The sequence below is a fragment of the Nymphalis io genome, chromosome 6, assembly GCF_905147045.1.
Source record: "Nymphalis io chromosome 6, ilAglIoxx1.1, whole genome shotgun sequence".
NCBI classification, from domain to species: Eukaryota; Metazoa; Arthropoda; class Insecta; order Lepidoptera; family Nymphalidae; genus Nymphalis; species Nymphalis io.
In genome coordinates, this window is record NC_065893.1 from 521,873 (window position 1) to 542,666 (window position 20,794).

The 20,794-nt window shown below is 33.7% G+C and overlaps 1 non-coding gene across 1 annotated transcript; it reads left to right on the forward strand.

Moving 5' to 3' along the window:
* Positions 1-19,739: 19,739 nt before the first annotated feature.
* Positions 19,740-19,812, forward strand: Trnar-ccu (transfer RNA arginine (anticodon CCU)). The gene has a single exon. It is a non-coding gene; the product is annotated as a tRNA-Arg (tRNA).
* Positions 19,813-20,794: the final 982 nt, after the last annotated feature.

Genomic DNA, 20,794 nt, shown 5'->3' on the forward strand with positions numbered 1-20,794 from the left:
CCATCATACAAACATTGGATATCTATTAGATGGATAAATTTTGGATTGGAATGGATATATTAGATATAAGAGATTGTTAAGAACATAAGAACTATGATAGCGTGTACTTTTTAGCTGTGAATTCATTGATTCATTCGCCCTATATACTGCAAAAGCAACCCAATATCACCTTTACTTGCCGAGCTATATATCATATATTCCTCGCAATAATAAGAAACAACTTATTGTATAGCTAATACGTTGCAAAGTATTAAGACAAGCTCTTTACTTAAACTCATATATATAATAAACGTAACTCCGAAAGTAACGTAAAATTTAATATAACAGAAATGTACTATGAAGAAATCGTTTAATTTATAGGTCTATTTTCCACGAATCTTTGTTAATATTTCCCCAACAAAGACTTCGGTTGTTTCGTCCACCGGTGCTTTGTCCGCTCCCTCGCCACCCATTGTTATTCTGACAATCGCCGTCACACCGCCGGCCCGTAGCTGCCCGCAGCCAGTTATGTAGCTGCCATCTACAGAACACGTAGCACTGAAAATGCCATCACTTTTTAAAGCTATTATTTATTTAATTATTTATTTATATGCATCTTATTTTAGAACAGACGAATAATGCAGTTTTTTCTATTTTATATATATATTTTTTAATATATAAGATGAAATAATTACATCATCGTGACATATTATGTCTTTATATAGAAATCTATCTATATAGAAAGATCAAAATTAAAATAATCCATTAAATATGATTAACTTGAGACATTTTGTTTTACATTACACCTACAAGATTTTTTTGTTTTTATGCTATATATTTTTTCTATCATATAGATATATAATGTATACTTACAAGTAACTCGTATATTTATTGATTTTTAAAATAACAACTTTTTTACGTAGGTTGGTTAATATTGTACAAATAGCACTTCTAGTGATCTCTGTTCACGGGTCCCACGTTTGATTCAGGGATGATTTCCATTGAGCGGGGATTTCGTGTTATTGTTGTCTGACTTTTATTCTGATTCTTGGATTGTTGTTGTGACGTCAGGTCAGTTGGGGAATTTTTGTTCCGTAGCATTCAGTGTCCAATATTGAAGGACCTACATCTACATACAATAAATCAGTCGATTTATTTCATAAATAAAATTAACAATATACACATACATTACAAGGTAGTTTTGAGAATTTTATTATAATAAAATTAAAGTTGTCGTGGTTAGAAATTATTTATAGACCTAGATAATAGTGTCATGCGTTGACGTCATTGAATATAGTTGCCGGTTGTTAAGGATTGTTGTCATTTTGTAAGGCGAGTCCCATTTATTTGGTTCTTAACCGAGTTTAAAGAGGAAGAGGTTCTCAGCTCATCTACATATTATATATATACCGTAACCGTAACAGCCTATGAATATCCCACTGCTGGGCTAAAGGCCTCCTCTCCTCTTTTTTGAGGAGAAGGTTTTATTATATATATATATATTATTATTTAATACCCGAACAGGTATATTATTGTATTAAAATATTATTAGTTTTAGTATATTTTTATATTAATAAATCGATTTTGGGTTTGTTTCAGTTTAAATTCAGTTCTTTTAATTATAAAAACTTGAATGAATTAATTTAAATAGATCTCAAAATACAAATAAAAAATAATGAAACAATTACCCGCTATCAGGCTTGAGATAAATGCCGGTGCAACGGAGAATATCAGTAGGCTTATAGGTAGTAGATAAATTTTATATCAATATAATCAAAACAGCATTAAGGTAGTGCTTTTATTTAACAAATGTACACAAAAATTTAACTAAAATACTTTAAAAGTGTATGTTTAACCAAATTACTTAACAGAAAACAACATTTTTGCTGCTGGACATATATTTTTTTTTGCGTCAGGCGTCAGACGTCAGAAAGAAAATTATAATATGATTGAAATTTGAAATGATTCCGAGCGGTATTTTAAATCAAAAACTATTTATAAATTTGAATTCGTAGAAATTCTAAAATTAATTTAGAACGTGTCTGCGATGAGATCGTCCTGTATATATGAAACTACAGTCACCTGTCGCTCTAAACAAGGCTTAGTGTGACAAATCGCGGTTACAGATACATTTTAAGGGCAAAAACAGACAATCTAATACTAAGGCAAACTTCAGTAATGGAAACTTAATTAAAAATAAAATACTGCCATATAATTACATTTAATTATAAAAAGTAAATAATGATCCTTACTAATGTTATAAATGCGAAAATGAGTTTATATATTCGTTACGATTACAAGTTAAAAAAAAATGTACACATTTATGCTATGAATAACTATCGTGGTAGTCAATCTTGCTACTATCTAGTTGCTCGTTCCGAGTTCGCATGGATAAAATTCATACAAGGTTACCCCTCCCACTTCCCCGCTAAAGTTCAAATTTCCAAAAAAAACATTTCTTAGCGGTTGCTTACGTTATATTTTAAACGATGTACCATATTTCAGCTTTATAGCCTCATTTGACGGGCCGGTTGGCGTGGTTGGCAGATACTTGCCTTTGCCGAAGGTCGATTCCCACCCAGGACAGACATTTGTGCGCATGAACATGTCTGTTTGACCTGAGTCTGGGTGTAATTATCTATATAAGTATGTATTTCCAAAAAGAAAAATAGTATGTGTATACTACATCAGTTGTCTGGTTTCCATAGTACAAGCTCTGCTTAGTTTGGAATCAGATGGCCGTGTGTGAATAATATCCCAGGGTATTATTATTATTGTTTGTTTTGGATATGCATTGATAGTCGGTTAGGAAAAATGATTTTATAAGTATTATCTTGCAGTATCGCACTTGTGTTTGTCGCAGTGTGCGATCCGTTCCTTATTTCGCTCATATCTCCACCTGGCAAAGATGCGCATCTTTGCCCACCAATTTATTGCAACTCATAAAATAGGATTGCAATCATATTCTTCGTTCAAAGTAATAAAAGGCGTTTGCTAAACTATCTTCGTGTACATCTTACGCATCACGATGAAAGGGACCGGCTTAAGATCAAACATTATTAGAACTATTCATTCCGGTGCTTACTACATCATAGTAGTTAACAATATTTAGTTTGAAAATTACATTTCACGTGTTCGATCAATTTGTATTAGTTTTGAATTTGGAACAATATTTTATAGTTTAAAAGGGGAGTTAGGTTGTTTTATATTCTCGTAGTTTTTCACGTTGCCCTTCGAGATACTAGAAGAACCTTTCAGGTATCCTTTTCTTTGGTTTTAATCTCTATTTGGATTCATGAAGGTTTCTTCACGATGTTTTTCTCTTATCCACCGGGGATGGGATAAAGAAACGAACATGCAACAGCTCGTAGCGATGCTGTTTTCCTCGTAATGATTTTCCAACAACTAATTACTAAATGACTAGTAAACACAAATATCTCATCTGAAAAACTTATTAGTTTTTTCATGGACTGAAATAAAATGTACGAGTTATATTAACTGGTTCGTCTCCACTTTTATACCGATACTCATAGACCTTCAGAGACCACAGTCAGACCACAGTCTTAAAGAAATTACATATAAGAAGTATTCATTGTGTCAAATAAAATATAACTTCGAATGAAACATTTATATTCGTTTTAGATTCATGACTTCAAACTTTGACGAGCCGGTTGGCGTGGTTGGTAGAACACTTGCCTTTCACGCCGAAGGTTGTGGGTTCGATTCCCACCCAGGACAGACGTTTGTGTGCATGAACATGAATGTTTGTCCTGAGTCTGGGTGTAATTATCTATATAAGTATGTATTTACAAAAAAAAGTAGTATATGTAGTATATCAGTTGTCTGGTTTCCATAGCACAAGCTTTGTACAAGCTTAATTTGGGATCAGATGGCCGTGTGTGAAAAATGTCTCAGGATATTATTATTATTATTATTAAACTACTGGGCCATCTAAGCTCATCTCTCAATAATCTTATGTACTCATAGCTTTGTATTAATTTCATAGTCTTACTACTAAGAGCCGAGATGGCCCAGTGGTAAGAACGCGTGAATCTTAAGTGATGATCGTGGCTTTAAACCTGGGGTACTAAATTTTTTATGTGCTTAATTTGTGATTATTAATCATCCCGTGCTTGACGGTGAAGGAAAACATCGTGAGGAAACCTGCATGGGTCCATTTAAAAAAACTGCCACGTGTATTCCACCACCACGCATTGGAGCAGCGTGGTGGAATAAACTCCAAAACATTCTCCTCAAAAAGGGAGGCTTCCTGCCTTAGCCAAGCGGTGGGACATTCACTGTTAATACTATTGTTTTTTGATGTTATTACACATGTTTAGGTAAACACTGATTTGTCGCCATCATCATTCTCTTGACATTTGTAAGAAAAAGACAAAGTATCGTTTAACCTATCACTCTTTTATCCACATTTATATGTAAAGTCGATGTGTTTCGTATATCGTATATATATATTAATTAATTACAAGTAAATATATATATTTACTTGTAATTAATTCTTCTATCCACCCATTTATATCACTAATAATTTTATGACCACTATACTTACATAATACTTCTCATTATATTTCTCAGCAATCGGGATACGCTTAAGACAGATTGGTGAGACAAATTTCAAAACCATTGAGAATATTACATATCATCAGTTATTAGGAAAAGCGAGGTGCCATTAGAGTGGTACCTCGTCCATCGCAACAAAGTCGTCAAAATAAACAATCGACTCTGCGCGTGGAAGCGACAGGCCTTTGATCTTGTGCAATGAGTGACGTACGTACGGACGAGCTAACTCGCGTGGTTTAGAGTGTGTTATTTTATATGTAATAAAGTGGGATAATTCCGTCTAGGGATGCAACGCGGGCTTTTACAGCACAATGATAGTAAGTATATTCTAAGCAGTTTTCCGCAGATTAAAAACTATTCTTGTTTCGATAACGTTTAAAAACTTGTCCAAATTTTAAATGTTTAGTTAAAAGTAATTATTAAAGTCTATTAAATGTAAAATTACTTAAAATATTTTTATGATATCATGTAAGTTTATTTTAATATAATTTGTCTTGTTATTAGCTTTGTAATTATTTCAAGTATTTTTTTAAGAATTATTTTTATTTTATATATATACTTTTTATTTTATTCTTGACTAAATACATATTTTTAGGTACATTTTAAATAATGTCAGTTAAATTTCACTCTATATACACACACACACACACACAATTTAGACAAAAACATTAATTGTTCAAGTGTGAGTATCAGAAATTTAGCATTGTTTTTATATATATATATGTAATATAATATAATTATTTTTTCGATCGCATCGCCATCTGATGTGAAATTCTATTAAGAATCCGGTATCCTTGTTTAAATCCGTATCAAAGTAAACAGAGTCACTAGTAAAGTCTTGTACTTAGATAAAAGCGGACACGTGTTTACGACCACTATAAATTATCCGGGCGTTTTAAGTGAGCGCTTCAGTAGAAGAAAAAGTGTACAAGTTGTGGCTATTTTCAAACCGGCCAGGTAATAACGCGGCTGAAATCATTTTATGGTCCTGTAAAATAGATGTATTACAGTATTGGAAATAGTAAGGATGGGTTAAAATTGATGGCTAGTCTTGTACAGAACGATATTTACAACAGAGTATTTATATTAGGCTGTTTGAGTTGAACTATTTTAAAGCCTGTAGTACAAGGATGCTATTGTTTCATTTTGTTTGGGATAACTCAATGAATTTAATAGGTGATTAAATTTGTGACAATGTTTGGTGAACTGGGCGTATTGTTAACAATGTTAGCAATGATGGTGAGCCATGGCAAGGTTGAGATATTTAATTTTGGAAGAAAATATTAATTAAATACGATGACGTCAATAATCTCCATATAAACGCAGTATTATTTTTTTCACGTTAATCTTTTTTTAATGTTTTTGGTATACGGGCAGATGGGCCACCTGATGTAAGAAATATTAACCATTCCTTACATCGCAGACAGACATTTGCATTGTTAGAAAACTATCTCTTACATCGCCAATGCACCAATAATCTTGGGAACAAAGATGTTATGTGTCTTGTGCCTGTACACTGGCTCATTTATCTTTCAAATTAGATTGCAACGATTGGGCTTGCACAAAGCCCTACCACCAAGTATATATGTATATAGTAATCGTTATTGTTTCTATACTTTCCTTTTTTGTGAAGAAGATATTTATAATAACAATAAATTATAATTGCATCGTGTTTCAAAATTTTATTAAATTATTATTGCTGTATCTACAAATATTCTTAAATATATTTTTGTTCCAAAACCAGCTAATTTGACACAATCTCCTATAAAGTCTTCATGCATGTGAATTTTGCATAAAGTTTATTTACGACACTGAATGATACATAACTTGTTTTTGCATGCCATTAAAACTTAAGATAATGTCTATGGTTCTAAAGACGATTGCAACAATGTTGCCACTCAGTAGTGCATACGATCGGGCAGTGCGAGTGTTGCCACAGCATAAATCAAGCATTTTGTCAAGTCACCGATTACATAGACAGTGTTGCGACACGCCGGAATGGAGTGATCTATGTATCTTTAGGTTAATTGTCTATGGCGAGTAAATTTACAGTGAACAGTGCTGTACTTTGTATTGTTGTAAGTATGAACATTCATTGAATTTAAATAGCTACAAATTTCTCAAAGCCTGAAAAAACAACTTCTAGCAAGAAGATTGGTAGATCTTATAGTGAGGTTCACTTGTAGAACGTCAGGTTTTCAACAAATTAATTTAGTATTGGTAACGTATTTTACTTACTTATATTATTATCATCACACATTACATATCGACGCGTTCCGTAATGTTCAAAAGCTTGATCTTTGATGATATATTTAAAATTATGTTAATTCATGTATACACATATGTATATATAGTAACGGTAACGGTTTGATATTCGTCTATACCTTAATTTTATTATATTAAATAGCCGAGATAGCGCAGTGGATTGAACTTAAGCAAAAATTGCATCTTCAAATCCGAAGCAGCAGCTGTCACATGTTTATTTTATGAGCATAATTCACTCGTGTTCAGCTTTAAATAAAATTTTGAAACTTGGATATTTTTCGAATATGATTCTGTTATGAGTTTTTTATTCTACACAAAATAGGTTGATAGCAATAGGCTTAATGGAATGGATGGAAGCACTAAGCCTTTTTCTCAAGAAGAGAAGGGAGCTTGCTATAACGTAGACCATTAATTTGGTCCACCGTCTTTAAAAAGTTAAATATAAATACTAACAATATAATAAAAAACAATGTTAGGATAAAACGAAAAGACAAAAATGAAATAAAGGATGCACCTGTTAAGCTGTTCCAGCAAAAAGTTATATTAATACTACTTGCACGGAAATGTCGTCCGCGTCTCATTTGAAGGATTAAATAAACATACGTTTATGGCGAAGTTAGATCTCGTCATAGTTTAAATTTATCATTTCTAAGTCTATACGTGTATCAAAATTTTTAACCCAATAACAACATATTCTGCAAGATATGCAAGAAGTTTCACTGAGGATCGGTCTGAGGATGAAAATGTCCAAGACCAAAATCATGACTAATCGCCACATACGTGCACCAACATAATCGTAGGTAAGGACACCGTACAGGTGGTCAGCGATTATATCTATCTTGGACATCGTTTATCATTTGATCGGAAATCTCAAATACAGGAGATCGAACGACGCATTGGATTAGGGTAAGCTGCTTTTGGAAAGCTCGAAGATACGTTGACATCCAAACTCCCACAATGCCTCAAGACCAAGGTGTTTAACCAATGTGTCTTGCTTATACTCACCTACGGTGCCGAAACATGGACGCTTACTAAGCATAGCATGCACAAAATAAAAGTGGCACAAAGGGCGATGGAGCGTGCTATGTTAGGCATCTCCCTCGTTGATCGTGTACCAAACGCAGAAATCCGACGAAAGTCGAAAGTCGAAGATATTGGGAAGCGTATCACGAGGTTAAAGTGGAGATGGGCTGGACACTTGACCACCCGCCCGATGGTCAGACGATTTTAGGAAGATGGCGGGTGCTCAATGGATGCGAGTAGCACAGGACCAAGAGAACTGGCGCGCCTGTGAGGAGGCCTATGTCCAGCAGTGGATTAATGTGGGCTGAATATGATGATGATGATGAACAACATATTATAAAATTATTAATTTCAAATATAAAAACATGTAAAGCTTAGTATATAAAGACCAAATCAAGAATTTGCTACTGTACTACTTCAGGACATATACCTCCCTTGTATAGAGTACGGTTTGCGGTGCTTCGATTTGGGCTGGGCCATCTTAGCTCATAGTTATAAATTTCGTTCTTTATTTTCTTGAAATTAGGAATTTTTATTGAGCCCAAATTCACATATTGAATATAATATTTTTTCATCATTTGTATCTGTTAACTATTTTATTTTTTATTTTATCAAATCGGAATGTTGTCACAGCATATATTAAGAAAAACATTGTCTTATTGCATAAATAAAAATATTGTAACAAAATATATATAATTTTGACTGTATCCTATTTGTATCTTTGGTCTACTGGCTAAATCCCGAAGTCCTGGATTCAAACCCAGGTCAAGCTGATAAAAAGTTATTGGGTTTTTACACTAAAAAATTTTCAGTAGCAGCTTGGAATTGGAAGTGTGTACACTCCTGTGCTTCGGAAAACACGTAAAGTCATTGATCCTGCTCCTGAACTCTTTACTATCGTGTTGAATCTGCTGTTCCATCGGATTATGAGAGTTAGGGAATAGATAGTGCGTCTGTGTTTGCGCACACACTTGTGCACTATAATATCTCCTGTGTAGTTGGTTAGTCTGACTTGAGATTGACCGCCGTTGCCAAAATCGGTCAGGAGGACATTATCATCATCATGCATATAAATATGAGAATATATATATATATATATATATATATATATATATATATATATATATATATATATATATATTTGTATATATATTTATAGTATAGGCGATCATATAGGAGACGAGCATATGGGCTACCTGATGGTAAGTGGTCACCAACGCCTATAGCCATTGGCATTGTAAGAAATGTTAACCCTCGCCCACATCGCCTATGCGCCACCAACCTTGGGAACTAGGATGTCCCTTGTGCCTGTAAATACACTGGCTCACTCACCCTTCAAACTGGAACACAACAATACCTAGTACTGCTGTTTCGCTATAGAATATCTTATGAGTGGGTGGTACCTATGCTTGCACAAAGCCGTACCACCAGTAATGTATAGAATGTTGAGTCTTTTTCATTTTTTTGTCATAGAATTTTGAATGATGGTTGTGTCAAGAACACGCTGTGTTGTCACATATCTATAAATAACAATTAATGTTTCTTTGTATAGCTATTCTTTATGCGTTCCTCAATTATTCGTCCGATTGTGATGAAACTTTCGTGAGTTATTCTGCAAACGTACGCTATAATTCCAAAAAAGAAAAAAAAAACATTTATATGATTCTCTTATTCTACCTGTTCGAAGACGGGACGAAAATTATATAAAAAATGAATTACATTAACGTAAGAAAAATTAAGAAATATTGTAATTTGATGTGATTGTCCAATAAATATATTTTATGTAACAAAATCAAAAACAAAATATATGCTTATAGAAAACACTTAAATATATTTCTACTTTGATTAATAACTTTATCAAATAGAACATTTTTTTTCAACGAATTATTTAGTGTTGCTCCATAGGTTGTCACGTTTGGCGCGGCGTTAAGAACATATTCATCTCTGCCACGATGAATGCTCCTATTTGCTATATCGTATTTGTTTATAGTGTGGGAATAGAATTTTTAACATCAGTATTAGCCAATTCCCGAGATCAGGGCGCCAGGTGCGAGCTGACGTTATGTTATTACCAAAGATCAAAACAACAAGAATAATTGCTTTGCCTTTATATTAAATACTATCTATAAAACTCTTATTTTATCATATATATTAAGTGATTAATGGCTAGGTAAATTGGGTTCGTTTTAAAAATATATACACGTAAGTTTTATAGTTTGTTTAATTTAAATGAAAATCTGCTGTCGTTGAAATTATTTTCATGCGCAATTTAAATTTGGAGTAATAAAAATCTTAAAATAATTCTAAGTGACGTTCGTGTGTTTCTTTCTCAGCGTTATATTTTATTTTAATTAATTATTGCTTTTAAGAATTGGTAGCAGACCAATTATTTCATATTTTCGCGTCATTTTATGCGTAGTCTTCCTGTTATAATGCGTTGTGAATTAAACGATAACAAGCCGAGATGGCCCAGTGGTAAGAACGCGTGAATCTTAACCGATGATCGTGGGTTCAAACCCGGGCAAGCACCACTGAATTTTCACGTGCGTAATTTGTGATTAAGATTCATCTCGTGCTTTACGGTGAAGAAAAACATAGCGAGGAAGCCTGCATGTGTCTAATTTTACAGAAATTCTGCCACATGTGTATTCTACCAACCCGCACTGGAACAGCGAGGCGGAATAATCTCCAAACCTTCTCCTAAAAAAAGGGAGAGGAGGCCTTTAGCCCAGCAGTGGGACATTAACAGGCTGTTACGGTTACGGAAGATACTAATAATTAATAATTACGCTACACTGAGAGTGTACATAAAATTTTTAAGCGTATAGTTTTGTTACTTATTGAAATTTATTTAAAAACCACATTCACAAGATACACAAAAAAACAGTACGATTTGAAACCCCATAACATACAATCAGTATATAAATTCACTAATAAGACCGATTCCTTTTTGATTTGGTAGCTATTGTCGAGTTTTATTATTATCAATAAAGAAAATTGGAAATAGAGCAGAGAAAAATGTTCGATACATGCAATGTGTTTTGCTTAAAATTTAATTAAAATCGTGAAAATTAATATACGTACAGACAAACATTCCAAAGCTACTAAACCATTGCATAATAGCTACTTTTTGTTTCTCCGCCTAATTAGCGCCGACTGCACCTAGAGACATTACCTGATAATGCATCATGTCAGAATGACCACGCTAAATCGGACGGAGTGCTTCATAAATCTATGTCTATACTGAATCGGGTTAGTTAGGCGAGAAGTATTAATAGTTGGGGCTCATTCAAATACGATTACTTTATTCGAAGATAGTCTTAATATCGTTTATTTATTTATTTATTTATTTTATATACTCTTTATTGCACACCAATATAGACAAAAATAATAGGAGTAAAACAAAAATAAAGAAAAGAAAAATGTACAATAGGCGGCCTTATCGCTAAAACAGCGATCTCTTCCAGGCAACCTTTGGTAGAGGAGAGAGATAGGATGGTAGGGGTGTACAAATTATTTAATACATAAAAAAAAATAGATACAATATATATATGTATATATACGATACATAAATAAATATTCCATAAATATATAATAATATAATATACATACACATTATAAATATATACATTTACATACTATAGATACTTACATAATAAATAAAATATTTAATTGCAGTATTTCTTCATGAAGCAAGATAGTGCTCTTTTATCATTTTTTTAAAAGAAGTAATAGTTGGTGCACGTCTTGCTTCTAGTGGAAGAGAGTTCCAAAGACGAATTGAATGGACTGTAAATGAGTCACTATAAAAAGATGTTGTATGAGGTGGTATTTTTAAAATCAAATTCTCTTCAGAACGAAGATTATGGCTATCGTTGTACATTAGTTCCAAGTATTTTATTTTATTTATTTATTTGTAATCAATAGCGTTACAGAAATGGTTGTAGTTATTACTTAGTACTAATGTGAGTATTACAATTTTGTATTACGAATAATGAAAAGAAAATTATAAGTAGAGACATAGTATAAGTATTAATAGGTACAATCAAGAATATTCTTACTTAATATTAATGCGAGTAAATCATATAGGCACGCCACTCCACCCCTCACACTCGGCTGAAGTCGCGGGCGGAAACTAGTTATTAACAATGTGATATTCACTCTAAAAAGGATATAGTTAAATTAATATAAAGCTAAGACAAGTACGACACTCATCGTCGTGATAATTATGATATGATTATAGTCGAAAGATTTTAAGATTGAATATCAGCTCTTGCAGCATTAGTCCTAGTTTATAGAATATATATTAAACTCTGTTAGGAAAACGCAAATACTCGCGGTTGCGGATATTCCAATATATTGTTTACCTACTTACTAAAAAATAGTAAAATTAAATGTCTATATAAATATTTAATTATCTATTTAAGTATGTATTTACAAAATAAAAGTAGTTTATGTAGTATATCAGTTGTCTGGTTTCCAAAGAACAAGCTTTGTAGAAGCTAATTTCGGATCAGATGGCCGTGTGTGAAAAATGTCCCAGGATATTATTATTAAATAATTATAAAGTTTATAATATAACTTTTATGAGCATTATTGGATTGTCATTTTAGAATATAAAGATAAAGGTTAACCTGTTAATTTTCCGAACTGATGATAGTTTGGAAAAAAATACTAAACTTAGTCTATGTTGTATTGTCTTTATATCATATTGTACAAATTAATATGCCGTAATAAATAATCCTAATTTTAATAGAGAAGTCATTCAATTGTAGGTATAAATTATGTACTTGACATAAGCTGCTATACAAAAAAATCACGATGGTAAAGGCTTGTAAAAACAAGCTTATAATATTATTAGATTTATCGTTTGGTAATTCGTCTAATATGTCGACCGACACGCAAAGATCGGTCGGAGTTAAAACTAAAAAAACATTGTCACGAAGTTCTCGACGCAAATATAAATAGTCTCGAACGTTTAATCAAGGTGTACGATGCGAGAGGAGAGCGCAATTAAACAACAGGTCGACGGATGACAAATGAATAGCAAGTTCGGCAGCCATTACTTATATATGTATAAACGATTAGAGCTGGCATGTTTTGAGAGAGAGGGGCAAAAAATAATTCATAGAATTTTTTATTAAGAATAAAAATAAATACATTGTCAGGAATATAAAGACAAAACAATTTAAAATAAATTATGGTACAAGAAACGTATACATAAATTAACGCGCAACGATTTAAATCATATTTAACTACTTATTTTATACTGAAACAAAGTTAATGAATATTAAACAATTATATAATATAACATAATAGGTATATATTTAATAAAAGTAAATTTTATTAAATGCCGAAGCTAGCTTTTGTCACAATTTATGACCGTAAAACATTAGCTCTTGAAGAACACTTGAATCTAAAACGAATATTGCGGGTTCATTACTTATTATTCATCTCGTACACTTACTCAAACCTTTCCTAGTAAAGCCTTTGCCTAGCGATGAAAAATTTACAGTTGTGTAAAGCATATTGTTGTACACTTTCGACATGCAGTGTCCATTTTATATAATACTCGCTAGTCATAAATAGCTCGCTCAGGTAAGTACCAGGTACCATGGACTTGCTATGTCACCATATGTTTACCTACTAGAAATCCTTAGAACATTTTGAAAGGAACAGTTCTACCATGATCTCAGAATTATTATTTTCTCCGATGTTTCGACTTGCACCTTGCTTGTGTGCATTGTTGCATAAGTAAATAGCACAGCCTACAAATCTCCCAGCTCCATTAAGGCTTTCTTCTTATTTAAGGATAAGTTTTGGACTTTAATCACCACAAAGCTCCAATGCGGGTAGTTGGATATTGTCAAATATTCATCCTACATAGGTAGATTCCTTTATGATATGAAGCAAAACGCTTCACCGCCGAGGAAGAGATGCATTTTAAACGCAATTTAAACATTTGGGAAATTCAATGGTTCTCACCCGTGTTTGAACCCGAGATCTAGTGACGTTTTTTATTTACTTAACTACAAAGTTTCAAATAGATATATTTAAAATATATTATGTTTCTTTTTAACTATAGACGCCATATTGATGTTTAGACGAGGCGCGTGCTCGATAGCGTCGATTCGTTTCCCGGGTAATAACTTCCAGTTAAAGAGGTAATTCCGTTAATGCGGATTTCTGCTCTGGATTTTTTAGTTTAGTCAATCTGATATATGAAATTTCATCGTAAAATAGACTTTATATTGTTTATAATAAAGTGGAAATTGAAAAGATTTTTTTAAATTTTTTCTTAGTTCGCGTTCGTTATCCGTGATGAAACAGATGAATTTATGATTATGAAATAATATACACACCAAAAGCCGCTATAATCCATATTGATGTAATTTACATGGTATTAAGCTATTGTTTGATGATGAAATTCTAATAAATATACGTAAATGTTTGATAGGAAGGGTTTTGTTGCACACATAGATACTGCAACAGCAATGCATTATAAATATATAAAGGAGCTACTCCAGTCACCTTAAATACTCAACCCCGCAATGATATTTTGTTTATGTACTTTTAGAAATACAAACCACTAGTTTGCGCCCGTAGATTTGTCCGCGTGTGAAGAGGGGGGAGGTGGTGAAGAGGTGTGAGGGGAGGAGTGGGGGTTAAGCACTTTACCCACTACATAATAATTGTAATCCCAGGAGAGTTATTAAATTGTTGTAATAAATACACTGGAATTTATTCATAAATAGTTACACCGTTGTCACATTAAAACCCGTATTTTATATATTTATAATTCCTAATTTCAGATATGAATAACCTAAAAAGACAAGGTGTTGAAATGTTCAAAATATAACAGCTCTATATACACATTATCATTAATCATTGTTATCACCTCAAAGAGCAGCTGTCGATGTGTCACCCACGTGTCTTTCAATAATTATATTCTTTTTCTATATCGAATCTAGTTATATGTATAAGATTTTTTTATTGTAATAATATTTTATTATATGTTGTCATTACCGTCCATAGACATTGGCACTATGAAAAATATCACCTATCTCTCAGATTGCCAACGCGCCACAGACCTTGATGTCAAAGATGTTACGTTCCTTGCCTGTAGTTACCGCTAATTTGCTTTGTCTGTTAGTTTGTTTAGGTTAAAAAAACGATAAATTTGGATAGGAACGAGTTCGTTTTATCCCACGGAATTGAAATTTAATATGTTGATTCAGATCCGATGGAAATATATTTTTTATGACATCACCTTTTTTTCGCAATGTAAACCTTCAATAAGTTACCTAGCTCCCATAGGGAAGGGGTAACTGGGTATGTGGGATTCTTACCCACTAAAGCCACTGCGATGGCCGTCCATGGCACGGATCGGAGAAGCTGCGGGATCGTGTTGATATAACGCATCCGCGGCCTCTCCCGTGCTTAGCTCCGCTCGTGGCTCGGCGGAGCTCTCCTCAGGGGGCGAAGGTAATCTCGCCCCCCCGCACTCCTCGCTAGTGCGTACGGCAGTACGAGGCTATCCCGGCTGCTGACCTCATCAGGGCCGTCTGAAATAAGACACGCGAGGCCCCCACCTCACGCATCTACGGCCCCAGGGTTACGCCCTATCTTTTAACCCCGGGCGTCGGGGCTGTGAGAGGGCTGAGATGACACCGACGTCGTCTCCGCCGAGCAGGATCAGCCCTTTCCCGTTCCCGCACCGCCGTCTCCTTCTGGATCATGATGGTCTCGCAGAAGGAAGCTACGGCCCTCCACACCGATTCCCTGCGGAGTATCGCCGACACGACTGCTCGCAAGGTCCGACTTCGCGGACCAAGATCTCCCTCTCCGTATTACACGCGGGGCACGCTTCCAGCGTATGCTGAGCGGTGTCCCGGTCCGCTCCGCAGTGGTGGCACATCGCCAACGATCCGCGTCCGATCTTACACAGGTATTCTCTAACCACCCACTTATCAGATATTCTACTGCAAAACAGCAGTACTTGGTATTGTTCTGTTCCGGTTTGAAGGGTGAGTGAGCCAGTGTAATTACAGCACAAGGGACATCACATATTAGTTCCCAAGGTTGGTGGCGCATTGGCGATGTATGGTTAATGATGGTTAATATTTCTTACAATGTCAATGTTTATGGGCATTCGTGACCACTTACCATCAGGTGGCCCATATGCTCGTCCGTCTACCTATTCTATAAAAAAAATGCGATAAATCGTATAGCAACATATACAAATACTAAAATAAAAATATATTTTGTGTCACCTCATCATTAAACACTTATTTATTTCAATGATTTTTTTGATGATTCGCTCTTACCTTAATGACGAAGATTGTTTACAGTTCGATCTCGAGCCAAGAAAAAAATACATAAATAAATATACATAATATACAACAAAAAAAAATGTATAATGACATTGTGTAATGTTTTGAGAAAAACTGATAGCATTGTATACGAAGGAATTTGCAGGCTCATAAGCTACTAGACAAGCACGACATACAAAGATACGTCGTTTGAGTAACTCCCGCGAAATTACTATATAACTACTTGAAGTAAGCACAGTTTGTTTTAAATTTTTATAATATATTATACGTACGGACATACATAGCTACGTTACGGTTTATATGCATAGATTCCGAATGTCTAGCACTATAAAGTAATAAAAAGCATATGTGATATGTTATTGATAATAATTAATTCGATGCAGGAGGCGTCAAAAGTGTTCTCGGAATAAGCGACAAAAATAGATTAAATACCGTGTAAACATGTGCACGATCTATAAATAATGGGAGACAATGACATTCTTGAAGACACGGGAGGCGCACGCGCATACTTTGATTAAGCGCTATAATATTATTTACAAAAACTATCTTGATCCACAATCATTGTAACAATATGCTCTACAAATGAAAATAAGTAATTTTTCGATTTTTGAAAATATAAGCTGAGATAGATATGGCCCAGTGGTTAGAACGTATCAATATTAACCGAAGATTGTGGGTTCAATTTGGGGAAGCATTGTCTTTAAAAAGGAGAAAAGGCCTAAGCCCAGTAGTGGGACATCTACAGGTTGGTCCTATATACTGTTATTAGAAAATTATAATAATGTACAGTATTTTTTCAAATACAAAACGAAGAATTTTCATTTCAAAAAAGGGCACGTCGAGTAAATTGTCTAATTCATTAAAAACCTGTAAGGGGGCATAGACATTTCCCCCGGCGCTGCTCGCGATTAACATATAAATGCGGCACTTGCGGCGGGTTCGTAAATAAAAACTCAATCGGAACGCCATTAAACGTACGCTTACTGTTCATCCTGGGATATAGGGTAGGGTGAAATAGAGCTAGCGAAACTCTTGCAATTATTTACTTAGACTTGTAAACGAGTTAATATTGAAAAAATATGATGACTATGACTATTATTTATAGTTTTTAAAAAAATGTCTGTAATTACTTTAATCAGTAATTTCCTATTTAAATGAATTCTTATAGTTTTGAAAATAAATTGCCCTTAATTTTTCTTTTATTTTTAATTAATATTTATGTGTCTACAATTTTATTAGTATCACCCAAGCTTGTTGTTGTTGTACAATTTTATTAGTATCACCCAAGTTTGTGTTATATTATATATAATATACCACAAAACATTACAATAATTATGTACATAAAGTTTGTATTATGCTTAACTTATTGTAAATAGCTAATTAAGAAATTACTGGAAAATTTACAGTAAATATAATATTCGGTTTTGAGTGGTAATTGCGTTTTAATATTTTTGTGTTTCAGATTAAGAAGGGAACAGACAAATCGATAGAATAACAGCCTGTAAATGTTCCATTGCTAAGCTGTTCTAACCTTATTGTGAGTTGGTCAAGCACGCCATGAATTATAAACATAAATTAAGCAGATCGAATTTCAGTGGTTAAAAGCAACCATTATTTCTAACTTATGTGTTATAGGCTACATCAAATCTGTAATAATAATAATAATTTGTTAATATTGGTACAGAGATTAATCAAATTTAAATATAATATTGCTTCTATTGTCAATCTACTCTGTGAGATTCTTTAAGACGAGGGGTGATTTACCACCCCCAAAGGGAACATCTTGATTGACACGTGTTTACCTTGTTGTGCCGATTTTGATTGGGAGACGATTCTGATATAGAAAAAAAACGCGTTTATGACAATGACGAATTGTTTTGAAATTTGATCATTTTGTTGAAATTAGCTCATTGCTTTTGTGATGCGGTGAAACTGACTCGATATTTGACTTTGCCGTTCGTTTCTGTGCTCTCGATAATATTAGACTTAAAGCTGGGGCGGTAATGCCTCACTAAATGATAAGTTATGTATTACTGTTAATAAAAATGTCTATTTACTTGGTGGCTTTTTGCAAGCCATCATCAGATATTTTACCACCTAACAGCAATGATTAGTAGTGCTGTGTTCCCGGCTTGGATGGTGAGTGAGGCAGTGTAACTATAGGGAACATAACATCTTAGATCCGAAGGTTGATGTTATACTGACTATGGGCATTGGCTATCCTGGACAGTGCCGACCACTTACCATCATGTGGCCCATTTGATAAAAAAATATAAGTTTAAAAAGTCTTAACCGCTTTTTATATCATCAAGTTACGAACTATTAAGTTATGAACTATTATAACTTACTATTGTGTAGCACACAAACATGAATTATTTTACTAAACATTAATACTCTGTATTACCGTGTTCCAGTTTGAAGCATAAGTGAGCCAGTGTAATTATAAATGATGTAAATTCTTACAGCATGGTTGGCAGCGCGCGTAAGCAATGGCTCAAACGTCTCGCGATCACTTACCATTGGTAAGAAATTTAGCACGCGTGTCTTCGTAAAAAATACTTACGTTTCATACTTATTTTACTTGTGGTAGGGTTTTGTGCAAGCTCGTCTGAGCCACTCATCAAATATTCTACCGCAAAACAGCAGTACTTGGTATTGTTGTGTTCTGGTTGGAAAGGTGAGTGAGTCAGTGTGTGTACAAGCACAAGGGACATAACATCTTAGTTCCCAAGCTTGGTGGCTCATTTTCGATGTAAGCGATGGTTAACATTTCTTACAGTGCCAATGTTTATGTGAGTTGATGACCACTTACCATCAGGTGGCCCATATGCTCGTCCACTTACCTGTACTATAAAAAAAACTGGAACTTTTCATAGATCTTTAGTTAGAACTGCTCAATGATAACTACCACGACGCATCTGCATGAGACACTTCGCACCCATAACAGCCACAAAACGTACATACTTATGATAAAATTAATTTTAAATGTCTGATTATACTTGTTATTGTTGTGTTCCGGTTTGAAGGGTGAGTGAGCCAGTGTAATGACAGGCACAAGGGACATAAAATCTTAGTTCCCAAGGTTGGTGGCGCATTGGCTGTATAAGCGATGGTTGACATTTCTTACAATGCCAATGTCTAAGGGCGTTTGGTGACCACTTCCCATCAGGTGGCCCATATGCTCGTCCGCCTTCCTATTCTATAAAAAAAAATATTTTTGATAGATATATCCACATATTTTATTTGAAGATAGGATACATTATATATTATATTAACACCTGATTTACTACATACAACAATAAATAAAACAATGTTAAGCTGTTATTGTTTTGTTTTTATGTTCTAATAAAAAAAGTATATGTTTATTCTAATTTGTTATTCTTGGATTCAAATTTTAAATATGGAACTTCAGTATTCGTTAACATCTTGGTGATGATTCTCAGAAATATTATTTGGCTTTGTTTAAATTTGCCTTTTATTTAGTTCAAGGTTAATTAACTTTTAAAATAAATTTGCTGTGAGAAAATAATTACATGTAAAATTTGAGATGCAGTACATATAGCCCCTGTGGCCTAATGGATAAGGCATCGGCCTCCTAAGCCGGGGATTGTGGGTTCGAGTCCCACCAGGGGTACATGAAATTTTTTTTGAATTATTTTTATTTTATTTCTTAAATTTATCACATTTTTATTAAAACAATTACTTTGACAAAATCACACAAGAATAGAATTACTTTTTATATATTTATATAATTTTAATGTCGCTTGATATAGAGAGTTAAGACTTGATAACTTAAACAAATCTTTCTAGAAATATGTGACACTTTTCTTATATAACAACTTACTAATTGAATTGCTAGTTAAATAAAGATGATTTAATCATAAAACAATAAAATATCAATAATACATTTTACCACTTCTTAATGTTACTTTAAGCTCTAAGCTCTTAGACACTTAAGTGTTAAGCGAATAGCGGTTTTACTTTATATACCCTTATTAACGTAGAATATAAGACATTATTGGTTGACAGCACCTTATAGAAATTGCTCTGGGATTCGATAAGAACATTTTTTCAAAGATAAATAAACGTATCTACATCGAATGAAGCTTCTACATTTTTTATTTCAAAGCAAAAAGTGTTACAAGTACTCGCTGATATATTTACTTTGCATTTTGCAAATAATAATAATAGGGTTCCTTTAAACACAATTAAATAGTAGTGTCATTTCATAAAATATAAATTGTAATGATCGTAAATTTGTTATATAAGCAAATTTTTAGTATTTTAGTAACAGCCTGTGAATGTCCCACAGCTGGGCTAAGGCCTCCTCTTCCTTTTTGAGGAGAAGGTTTGGAGTTTATTCCACCACGCTGCTCCAGTGCGGGTTGGTGGAATACACATGTGGCAGAATTTCGATGAAATTAGACACATGCAGGTTTCCTCACGATGTTTTCCTACACCGAAAAGCACGAGATGAATTATAAACAGAAATTAAGCACATGTGAATTCAGAGGTGCTTGCCCGGGTTTGAACCCACGTTCATCGGTTAAGATTCACGCGTTCTTACCACTGGGCCATCTCGACTTAAGATAAAATAAATATGTAAATAATATATA